Source organism: Gavialis gangeticus, unplaced genomic scaffold, assembly GCF_001723915.1.
Source record: "Gavialis gangeticus isolate Ggan-Ray unplaced genomic scaffold, GavGan_comp1, whole genome shotgun sequence".
Lineage (NCBI taxonomy): Eukaryota > Metazoa > Chordata > Crocodylia > Gavialidae > Gavialis > Gavialis gangeticus.
Genome location: NW_017728992.1, coordinates 130915806 through 130932677, shown reverse-complemented (window position 1 = coordinate 130932677; position 16872 = coordinate 130915806). Strand labels below are relative to the sequence as shown.

At 45.0% G+C, this 16872-nt stretch overlaps 1 protein-coding gene across 5 annotated transcripts in view; it reads right to left on the bottom strand.

The window, feature by feature from the left end:
* CUNH8orf34 (chromosome unknown C8orf34 homolog) overlaps positions 1-16872 on the bottom strand; it is a 418058-nt gene that overhangs the window by 85593 nt on the left and 315593 nt on the right. The window lies entirely within an intron of this gene.

Below are 16872 nucleotides of genomic sequence, written 5' to 3'. Positions count from 1 at the left end.
GGCCGTGGGATGGTTCCGGCAAAAAAAAAACCCTAAATTGAAATATTGGGTTTTTAATCATCACAATCACCCCCCCATGGTCCCCTCCCCCCTCCTCCAGCCCCCCATATCCCGTACTCACCGGCACCAGAGCCCTGGTGCTGAAACATGAGGCCTGGCCAGCAGTGTGTTTCAGCACCAGGGCAAGGGCCAACCATAGAGATACTCTGGCAGCCAGAGCATCTCCATGGGGGACCCAGCTTCCGGTTGCCTCAGGGCACGGTCAGGGATCATGCTCAGTGCCACTTTTTTAAATGTCAATTTTTTTAGACCCCTGGATATCCAGGAGTCTAATTTTCTCCCTGCGCTGCAAGGTCCTTTTGTTCCCACACATACCTGTTGCCCCACCTCAAAGGGGTTTGAGATGGGGCAAGAGGCATGTGTGCACTCATGTGGATGCGCCCAGAAGGACTTTCTGAGGAGGCTGTCTCCCAAAATACTACCAAAATGTATCAGGCAGCAAGAACAAAGCATTTAGAGGTACCATTAGAGAGCTATTTAATGGCTACAATTAACTTCCAAAACAACAGAAACTTCATGAGTGTCCTGTGCTCCCCTTCTGCTCAATATTCCAGACGGCTTACATTATGCTAATTTTGAAATGGTAACATTGGCTGATTGCTGAAACCGTGATTTATGAATCCTTCCCATCTGACTGACTTAATGGCAATGGCACTCTGCTTATTTAGCATGCTCACATGACCTGTTATTAACTTTGTTTTGAGGAAAGGCTCCTCCAAAGCTAATAGCCATCCAAGAACAAATTCAGTAGTACTCCATAGTAACACTTCTGTAACAATGCTCAGCCAGAAAGAAGTTTACTATCTCCAACAATAAACATGGAAACGATTAATCCCTCAACAAATATGACAGATCTCTTTGCATTCAAAACTGACTCCTCTCCATACACAGGCATGAACTTCAGATCACGCTCACTCTGCAACCATACCAATGTTGTAGACCAGTGGTTCTCAACTTTTGACTCAAGGACTCTTTCCATAACTTTTCTGAATTCAACAGCAACCCAATCTAGTGGTGGGGGAGGACTGAAATTTTATTTCCTTGCACAGGGGCCACTATGGTTGTGTTTTGCATGGCAGCCTTCATGCTTACTTTCTCTGTCCCTGCAACATACTTGTTCAGATCTGGCAGTCAAAAAGTTTCCTCTAATTCCAAAAGCACAAAAGCATGTTCTGCTGTGACCTCTAAGCCCAAGTTCTGGAAACCTAGCTCCAATATCTTGGCACAACGAATTTTTCTAAGTGTGGTCTGTCTCTCTGGGATACTGACTGAATTGCCAAGTAAAGTTATAAAGTCCTTGATTTCCCTATAGCTGTTGTCAGATAAGGGACATTATACCTAACATGCTTCCTGTCAGCAAGCAGCTATTTAAGACACACTCAAGGTTAGACTTAGACACAAATTCATAATTTCAATGTCAATTCATAACCTGTGCAAAGATTTCCCAAACAGTCATAAACACAAAGAGAATGCTGACTCAACAAGAAAAAGAAAAAGAAAAGGAGCCTTACTGTAGTTGGAGATAGTCCCCAGTCCTTATCTGAGGAGACTGACTGTAGCTGCTGTCTCCAGTCCTTACCTGAGAGGGCAAGCATGGCCCAAGTCACCAGAGCCTTCATATATCAGTGACTAGAGCCACCTTCCCCTCAAGAACCTTCCACCAGCCCTGGGAGCATGGAAGAAGCAGGTGGGATGAGCAGAGCTGAAAAACATGGCCCCATGTCCCTCACCTACCCATGGCAGAGTGTGTTGTTCAGTGTGCAATGACTGCCAACTTAGGGACTGCTGGAAGACAGGTGGCAGCACCATGAGTGGAAGTCTCTGGAAGAGCAGCTATTTCCACTTTGTCCATGGGACACTGGGACAGGAATGGGGCACCAGATGGGGGGAATTATTTGGAATTGACAAAATATCAAATCTTGAAAATCTTTATGGGATAGGAAACTCATATCCCACACATCTCTAGTGATTATCCCTGTGTGGCTTTAGCATAAGAGACCTATGTTCTGGCTGTTATTCTTTTCTTTAATTAGAAAAAAACAAAAAAATCCCCTTGGCTTATTGATCCTCCTTGCATAGGGTCTGAGTGCTGCAGCACCCTTAAGATCTCACAGTAGCCTACGATGGCATGGAACCTGAGCTGAGCATCATTGGTGTAAATATACAAGCAATTTACCATACGGGAAAACAGAGAAAAGTTTTGTGGCATGTAAGCTGCTCTATGGTAATTGACCATGTGCAGACAATTACCCTGTAGTATGTAGAAATGATACCAGTTTACTGCAGTTTAGTTTCTACTTACTGGGGGAGACAGCTTGTATGTGGATAATTACTGTAGGCCACCTGACCTTTAAATAAAGCCCCATCCTTCTCCCCTGCACTAAATTATCTATATGTCTAGAAAACTAGTTGGTTTCTTAGTTTAATTAACAAAAAGTATAACAGCCAGAACATGATTCTTTTTTTATGCTGAAGCCACACAAGGATAATCACTAGAAATGTGTGGGAATACAAGTTTCCCATCTCATGAAGGTTTTCAAGATTTTGACATCTTTCCAGTTCCAAATCATTTATGTGCACCAGAACATTTATAAAAAAACAAGAGAGCATTAAAAACATTGTTTGACAACTTCAAAATTTTTCCATTTCCTCATTTCATTTTTTTAATTATGAATTTTTATTTTGAAATGATCCCCTCCGAAGGATATATCTAGAAAATGTTAAAATGTACATATATTTAAAGATTTGATTATAATTTTCACAGAAAAGCTTTGCCTTCCATTAATTTACATTTTCTGGGGGGAGGGGAATCAATGAAAAACTCCAGGCCATCTCTAGTAACATACATACTTTTATAATTATAGTAAATCTCATTCATTGAGCAACTGAAGCAGCAGGACAAGAACTAGGATATGAAAACAGTGGATAATCTGGTTGAAGTCCAGTTCAGTTTATGGTTGTTGTCATCCACCAATAGTTCTTTTCTTCCTGCTCCGATAAATACAGGTGTCTTTTACCTCCCTATGCAAAGGACTGATCTTGTAGATGAATAGGATCATACACAAGTGGCCTCTGCTCCTTTAAAAGACTACATAAATCTGCCATTTAATGGGATTGGACTGAATAAAGGGTCATACAGAAAAACTACGTATATGATCTCCCCATGTTATGGACAAATAAAGCATAATTTGGATTTCATTTCGTATTCAAGGACGCATTTATTTAAAGTATTTCCATGTTGTTTTGCATTAGACTAGATTTTCCTTTTGTAAAATGAAATCCACAACAGATTTCCCAAATGCTTCTTACAAGGTTGAATTATATAACCTCTACAAATCCTCAATTATTAAGCATAAAACAAATTCTCTCGTTGCATGACTTTTCCACTAAAGAAGGCAATTATTTAATTGCTGTACCGAAACAATTGCGACTCTTAATAATCAAATATTTTTCCTTTGCTGACTGCAATCTTCAGAATCATCAAATGCCAAATGTTCTCTTTGTTTCATTTTCTATTACACAAATATTTATAATTTTGAGGTGTTTCAGGAAACACAAACATAAATGTTATCCTCATACAATATGTTTTAAATTTTATTCTAAAGTCTCCAAATACCATACATCAAATCAGAGATGAACTCTGTCTCCACTCATCCAAGAGGAGCCTCTACCTAATTTGCTCTATTTTCAGTATCTCTAAGTGTTGTCACTTTAGAATCTAGGTATTCTACATAAAATAAGTAACATCAATTTTAAAAAGTTTCAGATTTTGTTCTCTTTCCTTATTTTATGCAGTTTTCTTGTATTCATTCTTCCTGAATACTTCCTAAGGAAAGCAGTATTGCAACATGCTTCAGCCACCATGTATGTGGGAAGATGTGCACCATGGGAGAACTATTAACTATTTAGTTTTTGATCCTGCAAAAGATCAGACCTGAATTCATGCATGAGGTTCTATTGACCAGGATTCATCACAGGACTAAGGGTAAGTTCTAGTTAGAGCAGGGGTGGGCAAAATGCGGCCTGGGGGCCAGATGCGGCCCACCAGACCTTTCTATCCAGCCTGCGGGGCCCCTAAAAAATTCAGAAAATTAATATTTATCTGCCCCTGGCTGGCTGTCATTCGGCCTTCAATGGCTTGCCAAAACTCAGTAAGTGGCCCTCTGCCCAAAATAACTGCCTGTCTCTGAGTTAGAGGCATGTGAAACATGCAAATCCATTTGATAGTATTTATACTTATGGTACGGATGCAAGATGATGATGCAAAGTTGAAGGTAATAGAGAATGAGACCCCTTGTCTGTTAACCACCCCAAAAGATTAGACACCTCAAACAAATGACTAGCATTGAAATCTTTGGCCATGATTCTTAAGCTGCTTAGGTATCCTGCAACTTTCAAATCAGATAACTAGATCTTCATAAAATAGTTATTTGTGCTCTAGCATTACTGGATATTTTCTCTAATATTTGCAATCCAGTAATTTTTCTACATAAATATTTTTCTGCAATGATCTTTCATACCTGGGGCCATTCATTGGTACAGTTAAGAGAAACTAGCTGCATTTTGGGTCTCCAGCAATCACAGATACAGATAAACACAAATAATTTTACTGTATTTTGGCTAACAATGCCATTCCTTTTGGCCCTGTTCTCCTTATTTTAAAGCATATGAAAACAAATTTTCTCATATATTTTACTCAGCCCCTGCCCACAAACAAAGGACACTATTCCCCAGTTGCTTCTCTTGAGATTTGCAGCAGAAATAGTGTTGTGTGGATTAGTTTGGGGACAGCAAGGTATGGAACAAGTGATTTTATGATATTACTCCTGGGTCAGCCTAGAAATCTCTGTTCAGAAATTCCACAGGACATTATTTCTGCTGCAAGGAGCACCGACTCATGTGGAGCCACTACCTGGTCTCAATTAAATAGTTGACAAAGGTGTAATCTAGGGTTGGGCCCAAATAATTTATTTTCAAATTGTAGAAAAATTCTGAACTATAGCGTATACAGCAATTTGTCTACTCTGACTCTTGTACATTTGTATACAAAAATGATTACTTGTCAGACTTTTCAGCTACAGTTTGATGTTGCAGCATTTAAACTGACAAGACTCCCATTGTCTGTATGTGATTAAAGATTAGTCCTGGCATAATTTTAATGGATCCAGTAGTATAGACAGGCATATACGTAAAAGAATGCAATAATGCCCCTTGGGTTAGAAAATGAGATATTATAATAATGCTACTGAAAAAGAGTAAAATATGTTGGTTACATTCATTTTTTTGAAACACTTGTATCAAAATCTTACACATCCTCATCAGAGTTAAGACACCACAATTATGAAAAATAAATCCAAGGTTTTAAATTAGAACAGTTTTTTCATTCACTCCTATGAAAAGCTTCTTTTCCCACATCTGAAAATCCACAAGCATAGTGTTATCAAAGAATGAAACTATGAAAGAAATGGCAGTGATTAATGACAACATTGAGATAACAAATACATAGTTTCCTATTATGGTCAAATTACGAAAACATTTTGTTTTGAATTTTTATCTCCTGAGAGGGTGATACTTTCTACAAATGCTTCTGACACTTAAGCTTAAAATTTATAGCTGTTTAAAATATATATGACAGTATTGCTTAAATAGAGGTAGCCTCTTACCTACAGTACTATTTTATTGGCACTGACCGTAAAACTACAAACTGTAGTAAATTTAAAAAAATAAGTCTATTTTCCCTTAGCAAGAAATATTCGCTTAGCAAGAAATATTCACTACAAAAATAAAATATTATGCATGACAAGACTGCTTCAGTAATCTTATGAACTACTATGCAAAAATGCATAGATAACCATTATTCAGCATAGCACGTACATCATTAGGACTACTCACATGAAATCTTTATATTTTCCCAGGCAGGAAGCAACTGTGACCACCTGAAACCTTGCTCCTGCCTTTGTTTCAAGGTAATTTTCATCATCAAAGATCCTCACAGGAGATGAGAGGCTTCTTACTAGCTATGAACCGACTGCCCAGAGGAGTTTTCCATCTCTTGACTCCACTGTGAAATTCTATGTAATATGAACTTTCATTTCTACCCAGGAGAACTTTTACAATCTTTTCTCCAATGCCTGATGAAGGATGCTTGTGCCCGAAAGTTTGCAATTAAAGATTTTTTTTTTTTGCAAAAATCTTGTTGGTCTAATAAAAGATATGTCTGCTATGAGTCCTGATTAGCTGAAGTATAGAAATTTAAGATCACTTTCTTCCTGAAAATGCAGACTGCAAGAGAAGCATTCTTATTATCAAAATGGGAGATGGTTCAATATTAAATCTAGGATCTACCCATGTAAAACAGCTTGAGGTCCAATAACTGCACAAATATTTACTGCTAAATGAAAATGAAAACCAAGTTACTCATTGTTTTATGTTGCAAATCCACCCACTAATGAGACTGTGGGGAGTTTTCAACACAAAATCAGTTTAGTTTTGACTAATATGATACAAAATTATTTTTTGGCTGTGAAAACTCCATGGCAATTCCTAACTGGCTGGAGACACCCCAGCATGCATTGTTCTATGAGATAAGAGTCACCAAAAGTCTCAAGGCATGTCTTGTAGGGGGCATTTATACACATACTATTTTCCAGCAAAGTGCTGGAGATCCACCACTTCGGAGCAAACTCAATTAATAAAGTCTGCTTGGCATACGAGTTGAGGTGAACTGCACTCTGCCGCCTGTAAGCAGCAAAATGCATGTCAGCGTGCACGAAACGATGGCAGCACACTTTTGAACTAAAGCACATCTAAGCTGTTTTATTTCAAAAGCACGCTGCTGCTTTCTCAGCACTGACACGCATTTCACTGCTTATACAACTGCATGTGTTGCAGCGCCAGGCACTTTTCAAAGCGCCCTGCACTGCAATGCATACATTTGTAAAAATGCCCATAGATTACGGTACCTACATTCATAGGTACTTTGTATTCATAGGCAAATCCACTAATAGCAAGTCAGAGCTCTACAGACAAGAAACAGTATGTGATGTCTTCAGTTGGTGGTATGAGTATCTCCCCGCTCCCTGGATCAGGCACCCCAACTTGCCTGCCATAAGTTGATGTAAAAGTAACTGAAGGAGGGGTCCAGTGGTGCTCCCACACTGTCCTGGGGACAGTAATACTCTTTGGCTCAGTGCAGCTGGTCCTGGAACTCTGCCTCCCCTACACCCCAGTCCACTTGCCAACTGTGTGGGCTGTCATGCTGCTGTTCCCAATTACCGGCTCTTGCCCCTTATGGCCTCCCATAAGGCATCGACCCCATCGGCCTCAGTGGGAAGTGCAGGCTTGTGGTTTCACCCTGGCACTTGTCCTTAATTCTTGACCCTGCTCCATCCCTTTGCCAAGCCTGGAGCTGCCATGCCCTCCATGGGTTTGATTATGGCTGCAACAATCCAGAGTTCACAAGGCAATGACAGGGCCAAAAACCCTTCTCAGAGAGCTCTGTGTGGAAAGCCCATTCTGTCTCCCCTATGCTGCTCCCACTCACCTCTGGCAGGTCAGCATTGTGGGGAACTCGTGCTGGCTGAGAAGCACCCTGGCTAGCTCAGCATATCGCCCCATTCGTTTCCAATGTACCTGGCTTCTGCTGGGTTTTTTAAATCTCCTGCAGGAGTGGTGGCAGCTAACGTCATCAGCCAGCCACCACCCAGTCTGATTGACAGATGTTTAAAAAGCTGGTGCAGCCCTGGCTCTGGCTCCCTCCTGGGTATGTTCTCCACAGTGCCGGGGTCCCCGGGACTGCCTTTGGGAGCGTTGAGGTCTGTTCCTGATGCCTCCGACCCCTGTGAGAGGCCCCAACCACCACAGACCTCCCCCCTTAAGCTGCCTTGTAGCATCTCAGTGTTTCATCAGTCTTCTAGTGTCAACTGGTGCTGCCTCTGGTGTATTTGTAGCATTTCTTCTGCCAGGTCTTCTTGGCTAATACACCTAGAAAGAAAATCAGCAGCGAGGTTGTCCTTGCCGGGACTTACATGTCTGTACAGCCAATGCCCAGCAGGTTATACAAGCGTTTTCTATGTGAGACCTTGTTAACCACTGCAATGGGGCATGGTCCATGATTACTATAGAGTCCCGACCTAGCAGATATATAAAATACTCTATTACCCAGCGTATCACCAAGCACTCCTTCTCGATAGTCGCATACCTGACCTCCGCTGAGTTAAGCTTACAACTAGTGAACCCTACCAGGAGCTCTTCTCCTTCCCGCTGTTGCAGCAGGACGGCTCCCAATGTGCTGTTCAATGTGTCAGTCTGCAAGATAAAAGGTGCTGCTAAATCAGGGGTATGTACTACTACATCCTTACACAATGCCTCCTTTAATTTTTCAAAACGCTTGGACATCTTGGGAGACCACTGTGGGGCCCTTGAGGACCTACATCATAAAGCATCCATTAGGGGCTGTGGCTAGCTTCAAAAAGTGCAGTATGAAACTACAATAATAGTTGATGATCCCTAGGAATGATCATAGTTGCCATCAGTCATGTGGTTTCTGGAAGCAATGTATCCCATCAACTTTATCCTTTAGGGGCTTGATTATTCCTCATCCGATACAGAACCCCAAATATTTGATTTCTTGACTAGCAAGTTTGCACTTCTTAGGGCTAGCCATCATTCCAACCACTCTTATTTCTCCTAAGGATGGCCTTTAGGGCTTGGATTGGCTGTGATACCTCTAATGTGAAGATAACTATACCATTGATATAGGCGGCTGCATAGGCCACATGTGGGGCTAGTAGTGAGTCCATCAGTCTTTGAAAAGTGGTTGCAACCCCATTAAGCCCGAATGGCATATGTAAGAATTTGAATAAGCCCCATGGTTTTACAAACACTGTCTTGGCATAATCTGAGAGATTTATGGGGATCTGCTAGTATCCCTTGGCTAGGTCTATGGTCGATATAAATCTTGCTTCTTCTATTTTTTCCAATAGATGGGCCACATGGGGAATGGGAAAGGCATCAAAGGTTGCTAATGCATTTAATTTTTGGCAATCAATACACAATCTATGTGACCCACTGGTTTGGCAATGGACATTATGGGGCTGTGCCATGGGCTCCAGGATGGGCCCTGCTTTTGCATTTTATCTATCTCCTGGTGGACCTCTTCTTGCAGCTTTTGCAGGATGGGTTGTCATCTTTCTCTGACTAGTGTCCCTGGTGGTGTTCTAATCTCATGTTCTATTCCTCTAGCCTGTCCAGGAGTCTCCTGGAACACATCTTGAAACGCCTTCACCAACTCAGCCAACTCTCATTGTTGCCCTGCGGTCAGTTCTTCCCTGAATTGGATTTGTGTCTTTGGTATCTTGCCAGTTCTCAGCTCCAGATAAGAGGGTCCCAGCTCCCTGTCCTCTTCATTATGTGATGCCATCCAGTCTTGTGGCATCTTCCACTCTTCGAGTTGATGTGGTAAATTTGGCACTCCCATCAGTGTCCAGGCTTAAAGACTTTGTAGTCTATAGGCCCTATCTCTCTGACCACCTTGAACAGCCCTTGCTACATCGTGAGTTGTTTTCTCATGGATGTGGGGAGAAGAACCAGTACCATATCCCCTGGCTGGAATGCTCTAACCCCTTGCTCTGTGATCGTATTGGGCCTTCTGCTGCAATTGTGACTCTTACAGATTCTGATTAGTGATCTGTTGTGCTCAATACAGCCATTGTGGTAGCTCCCAGTGGTAACCCTCTGCTGTGACCCTAGGTCCCACCAGCCTCTCCAACTCTCCCCTGATCATATGCAGCAGCCTCCTTGGGTTGTGCCCATGCACTAGTTGGAAGGGTGAGAATTAAGTCAATTGGGGCTTGAGGGAGTTGGGGCTTAAGGGAAGAGTGGAGAGGAGCAAACCGGGCACACATGGGTCTCCAAACACATGTGTGCCTCCCTAACCTTACCAGTGGCGGAAGCAGCAGAGTCAGTGGTGGGGGCAGCAGCAGCTGATCCCCCGAAGGTAAGTGGGGCAGAGGAGCTGGTGCAGTTGGGGAGGATCTGGAGGGGGAGCCCTCCAGATCACTTCTGACTGAGCTGGCAGTAAGCCATGCTCCCGAGCCGCATGCATGAACAGAGCATGCAAACAGGCACCCTCTGTATGGGCACACCAGCATTTGCTCAGGCAGGCAAGCAGAAGCCAGGAGGAAGTCTTTGGCAAGGGAGAGAAAAAGGCACCACACACTACAGTAATGGCAAGGATGCAGAGTGCTGCTAGGGACCCTACCCGGGGGGTGCCCCCTGCCCGGGAGGCTCCTCTGAGGCCTCCACCCAGACATGGCCCATGAGGGGGTTGGCAACACCCTGCCCCCACTTGTGGGGGTTATCCTGTGGGGCCAGGGAAGGCAGGGAGTGGGGGTGGTCTCCTCACCTGTCCCACTTGTGCCCTTCTTTGGGTCTTGGAGGGGCAGGTGAGGGAGCTGCAGGCAGAGGTTAGCAGGCTGAGCGGGATCAGGGATGCAGAGGATGAAATTGATGGGTATTTCTGTTCTCTGCAGGGCCAAACACCAAATGGAGAAGGACCCCGGGAGGTCCCTCCACAGCAGAATGGCAGAAGTTTCCCTCCAGAGCCAGGGCTGCTCGCGGCGGCACAGTATCAGCTCCCCCACTCCAGCTGAGTAACAGGTATGAGGCCCTGGCAACAGTGGAGGAAGAGGAAGGAGAGGAGGAAACCCTTGGAGAGGAGGCCACTCCACGCACAACACAGATGGGAAGAGGCCAGAACAGCAAGAAGAAGAGATGCTGGGTGCTTGTCATTGACTCCATCCTGACAGGAACAGAGGGGCCCATCTGTCGCCCTGATCCCATGATGTGAGGTCTCATGTCTGCCTGGAGCTCAGATTCAGGATGTGACAGAGATGATCCTGGACCTTATCTGGCCCACTGATTATTACCCCATGATCCTAATCTATGTGGGCACTAACAATGTATCTGGGAACAGTCCAGATCACCTCATGAAGGACTACAAAGCTCTGGGGGTCAAGCTGAAGGAGACAGGGGCACAAGTGGTCTTCTCATCTGTTCTCCCAGTGAGCAGACATGGACGATGCCATGAGACCTGCATCAGGGAGGTCAACTTGCAGCTTCAGAGCTGGTGTTATGAGGCGGGCTTTGGCCTTTTGGACCACAACCCATACTTCTGAACCAGAGACTTGCTCAGGTGGGATGGGCTTCATCTCTCCCCCAAAGGTAAGTGTGTGTTCTCTTTCAGGCTGGCTGATCTCCTCCAGCAGACTTTAAACTAGGTTTGTCGGGGGAAGGGGAGGACAAGGACAGAGGGATCCATGGAACACTGAACCATGAGATTCTTACTTGGGCTGATCTTGTGGGTATCAAAGAACCTATTAGACAGCAGTATAAGGGGCTTCCAGGGGGGCCATCAGGGGAATTAAGTGTATGTATACAAATGCCAGGAGCATGGGAAACAAGCAGGAGGATCTAGAACTCTTGCTTGCAAGCAATAACTTTGACCTAGTGGGACTAACTGAAACCTGGTGGGACTCCATTCATGACTAGGTGGTAGGAATAGAGGGCTATAGGTTGTACAGGAGAGATAGAGGAGGGAAGAAAGAAGGGGGTGTTGCTCCATATGTCAAAGAACAGTACACATCTTCCTTAATCAAACTGGGATCAGAGGATGGACAAGCAGAGAGTCTGTGGGTTAGGATCCAAAGGGGTTGGGGGGAAAGGGACCTGCTGGTGGAGGTTTACCACAGGCCTCTGTACCACGAGGATGAGGTAGATGGGGAATTTTCCAAGCAGCTCTCAGAGGCTGTGTGGTCTAGAGACATGGTAGTCATGGGGGACCTTAACTACCCAGACATATTCTGGGAGGAACAGTCAGCTAGATCTGACTGCTCACACAGGTTCTAAACCTGTATTCAGGACCTCCACCTCACACAGAAGGTAAGGAGTCCCACCAGGAGTAACGCCTTGCTCGACTTGTTGTTAGCCAAAGGGGATGACCTGGTGGGGGACCTGGAAATTCAAAGCAACTTAGGGGACAGCCATCACCAAATGATTAAATTTACTATCCAGAGAAGGGCGGGACACAAGTGCTAAACTTGTCACTGTTGACTCCAGGATGAACATTAGTCGTCAATGTGATGAAGTAGTTGGCAGACCTAATCACACCTTGCCGTGCATTCGTAGGTGCTTCAGAAACAGGTCCAGGGAGGTGATTCTCCCTCTCTACACAGTACTGGTCAGGCCACAGCGAGAGTACTGTGTCCAGTTCTGGGCCCTGCAGTTCAAGCGGGATGCAGACAACCTGGAGAGGGTCCAAAGAAGAGCCACTCATCTGATTGGAGGCCTGCAGGGAAGGCCCTATGAGGAAAGGCTAAGGGACCTTAACCTCTTCAGCCTCTCCAAAAGCAAGCTGAGAGGGGACCTTGTGGCAACATACAAAGCCATAAGGGGAGAGCAACATGAAGTAGGTGATGATCTGTTTACCAGGGAACTCCCTGGAACAACAAAGAACAATGGCCATAAACTACTTGAGAGTAGGCCTAAACTGGGCATTAGAAAAATGTTCTTCATGGTCAGGGTTGCCAGGATCTGGAATGGGCTTCCAAGGGAGACGGTGTTCACCCCATCCTTGGGGGGCTTCAAGAGGAGACTGGACAGACACCTGGCTGGGATCATATGACCCCCGGTTTGGTGACCTTTTTCTTGCCTGCCAGGGGTAAGGAGTTGGACTAGATGGCCCACTGAGGTGCCTTCTGACCCTAGAATCTATGAATCCCACTGTGTCTCACTTGTGCACTTCCTCCTGGGCGCACCTCTGAAGCATTCTCTTGATCATTCCATTTACCCTCTCCACTAATCCATTGGACTGGGGGTGGTACACAGATGTCTTCAAGTGGGTAATGCCTAAAGTTCTGCATAAGGCCTTCATTACTCCCCACATGGAATTAGTCCCCTGGTCAGTGAGAATCTTGCAAGGTATCCCGACACAGGCAATCCATTTTAATAACTTCTGCCACCCAGTTTGCTGCGATTGACCTGAGCGGCACTGCCTTTGGGAATCGTGTGGTGTAGTCTACCAGGACCAGTATGTATTGATGCCCAGCATGGGGCTTTGGTAATAGTCCCACAATGTCCAATGCCACCTGTGAAAATGGTGTTTCAATTATGGGCACTGACTGTAAGGGGGCTTTAGGAGGCCTCCAATCCTGAATTATTTGGCACTTGGGACATGCCGCAGCCCATTGCTCTACATCGTGTTGCAAATGTGGCCGGAAGAACTCACAGGTGATCCGTGCCTTTGGCTTCCTGCATCCCAGGTGCCCTCGCAATGGGGTATTGTGTACCAATCACCAGATTTGATGGCAGAACACACCTGGCACCACTAGTTGTTGTCTCTCCACCCTGGTCTCTTGCTCCCTTTGATCCCAACATAGTAGACCCCCCCTTACCTCATAGCGAACCTCTCTCAACAATGTCCCTTCCCACGGATCCTCATCCACCAGCCATTGTAGTTCTGGGTCCTCCTGTTAGGCCTGCAAAAACTGAGCTGTGCTAGCCACTTGATCCAGGTTGATACATGCCTCATCCTCCTCCATCTGCTGGGGACCTCCTTCCCCTGCCCAGCCTTCACCACTCTGCAGGTGCTTCCTCTCTTCTTCAGTTGTTCTAACCCAATCCAAAACAGTGTAGATCAGTTCCCACTCACTGTCTATAATCAATTTGCAGGCCAATGATGGGGCCAGCCCAGCCCTCAGCTTGTTGTGAAACTTCATCACTCTGAAGGGCAAACAATAGCTTTCAAAGCGCATCTCTCCTCCTAGAATACACATCATGGGAAGGGGTCCTACCCTCCTCACACCAACTTTTGGGGCTAGGTAAGTGTGGAGCAGAGATTGTGAGTACCCAGTGTCTAAGGTTACCTGAACAGCTTGGCCTCTGATCCGTGCCATCACTACAGGACACTCCCATTCACCCTCCTGCAATGCAGACCCGAAACTACAATCCATGGGTTTGCTGTGCTCTGCTTCCCTGGGCCTGTCTCTAGGAAAAGGCATTGGTGCTACCCCACAGCTTGAATCACTCAGGCCCATGCCACATTCCTGGGAAACATGACTGAACTTGCCACAGCAGTAGCAAACCACTCCCTTTTGTTGTCCCCTTCTGGGGTCCCGGCTTCTTCTCCTACTCATGTATGGGGTTTACGGTCAAGGAGCATAACCCCCAACCCTGTCCACGCTCAATTTCTGCTACTGAGAATGCCTCCACTAGATGGAGTGCCTCCTCACAACTTCGAGGCTGATGCAACCTCACCCATGTCTGTGCCTCATCTTCCAAGTCCCATAAAAACTGTTCTAGTAGGACTTGGTCTATTATTGCCCTCCTGATCAAATCATTTCAAAGGGAGCCATTTGTTCAAGGGTTCCCTCAGATATTGCAGGAGGCTATGAGGCCTCTGCTTCCAATGCCTCTCATGCCTGGAAGGCTTGCCTTTAGCTCTCTGGCGAGATTTTGAGCCAGTATAGGATGGCAGCCTTTACAGTTTCATAATTGTGGGCCTCCTCTCTTGACAATGCCTGATTTGCCGCTTGGGCCTTATAGACCACTTGGACCCCTAGTTGGTGGGCCCATTGTGAGTGATTGAGCCCAGTTTTCATGGCTGTCCACTCAAATGCCTCTATATTGGCTTCTGGGTCATCATCCCTAGTCATCCAGGGCATCTTACACAGGGATACATTCTGTTGCATCCACTCTTGCTGTTGTGTCACTTGCCTTTGCTTTATCTCAAGCACTTGCCCTATAGTTTTAATGGCCTGGCTTAGGAGCTCTGAGTGGTCCATGGCTGCCGGCTGCATGGCTGGGATCGGGATCACCGATGCTCTCTTGGTTTCCTGGACAATACACCACTGTGATGTCCTCAGTTGGTAGTGTGAGTATCTCCCTGCTCCCTGGGCCAGGCACCCTGACTCTCCTGCCATGACTTGATGGAAATGTAATTGAAGGAGGGGTTCAGTGGTGTTCCTGCGCTGTCCCGGAGACAGTAATACTCACTGGATCTGTGTGGCTGGTCCTGGGGCTCCGCCTCCCCTACACCCCAGTCCATTCACCAACTGTGTGAGCCGTCATGCCACCATTCCCAATTACTGGCTCCGGCTCCTTATGGCCTCCCTTCAGGCATCACTCACTTCAGCCTCTGTGGGAAGTGCAGGATTGTGGTTTCAGCCTGGCACTCATCCCCAATTCTTGAACCTCGTCCGTCCCTTTGCCAAGCCTGGAACTGCCATGCCCTCCATGGGTTTGAGGACAGCTGCAACAATCCAGAGCTCACAAGGCAGCAACAGAGCCCAAAAACCCTTCTCGGGTAGCTTTGCATGGGAAGTCCGCTCTGTCTCCCCTACACTGCTCCTGACAACCTCTGGCAGCTCAGCATCATGGGGAACCTGTGCTGGCCGGGATGCACACTGGTAAGCTTAGCATATCACCCCATTCATTCCCAGCTTCTGCTGGGATTTTTAAATCTCTCACAGCAGCAGTCACAGCTGATGTCATCAGCTGGTTGCTGCCTAGTCTGACTGACAGACATTTGAAAAGCCAGGGCAGCACCGGCTCACGTGGCCCCGGCCCCCTCCCAGGTAAGTTCTCCATGGCACCAGGGTCCCCGGGTCTGCCTTCAGCAGTGTTGGGGTCTATTCCCAATGCCTCCAACCCCTGTGAGCAGCCCATATTAACTCTTAATATGCTACTGCTTAAAGCATTTTCTAACTTTAACACAGTTTAACATTCCACAAAGTTAGTATGGTCTAATTGTAACGTGTAACTTCACCCTTGTAACATAGTTCACTAGGAGATAATGCTTTTTTGTATTAGTTGAAGAAAAACTACTTTAAAATATAAGCACTGGGCTGATCTGGCATCTCAGTAGGATAACTAGATGGTTTTTACATTTTGCTTCACTTAAGAATTACAGTTTAATCCCTCATATATCTAGTCAGGTCAGGAATTGCAACCACAGTAATTAGCAACAAGTTTCCAGATGCTGGCATTCTAGGCAAGCGCACCGTTTTTACAGTATACTCTTCAGATAACTGAAGTATGCCTTAAGGGGTATGGAAATGGGAAAAAGGGAGGCAGGATCGTAGACTAATCTTATATTATCATGACAAGCAATAGGTATTTCATAAGGTACTTGAACATTGCCAAGACTTTGCTGTAGAAAGGCCTGGAGCATAAAAGTGCTTTGAGAGAGATAAATGTAAGGGTAAATGTTAAAACATTAGTTATATTAGATAATTTTATTGAATGCACTACAACTTCATAGGCAGAGTTTGTATGCCAACCATAATCTAGCACAACAACTTTGGATTTTTCCATTTGCTATTGCTGGTACTAGAAAATTATGTGATAAAGTTAACATTAACCAACCTTCTCTGAATGTTCTTTGTTTTTTGAACTTGCCAGTTTTGATGGAAAAATAGATCACTACCACCTGTCAAATCCGTGTGAACGCATTGTTCTTCTTCATTTTAATCATCTCAAAAATATTAGCACTTTTTCCATTCTTTTGAAGTAACAAAGTGATAGTAAGTGACAGTGCTGTTTTCAAATATCTTCAATATCTCTCAGTATCTAATGCTTGTGAATCATTTAGATGGCTCCTTGACATTATGGTAACTGATGCTTTCTAAATATATTAATTGTTAGAGTAAAAGGATACTCTAGATACCATAGAGAGGGAAGAACGTGTGAGAGTTATCAAAAAAGACCATCCTAAATCAAATAAAAAAACTACATGGAAAAACATAGACAGGTACA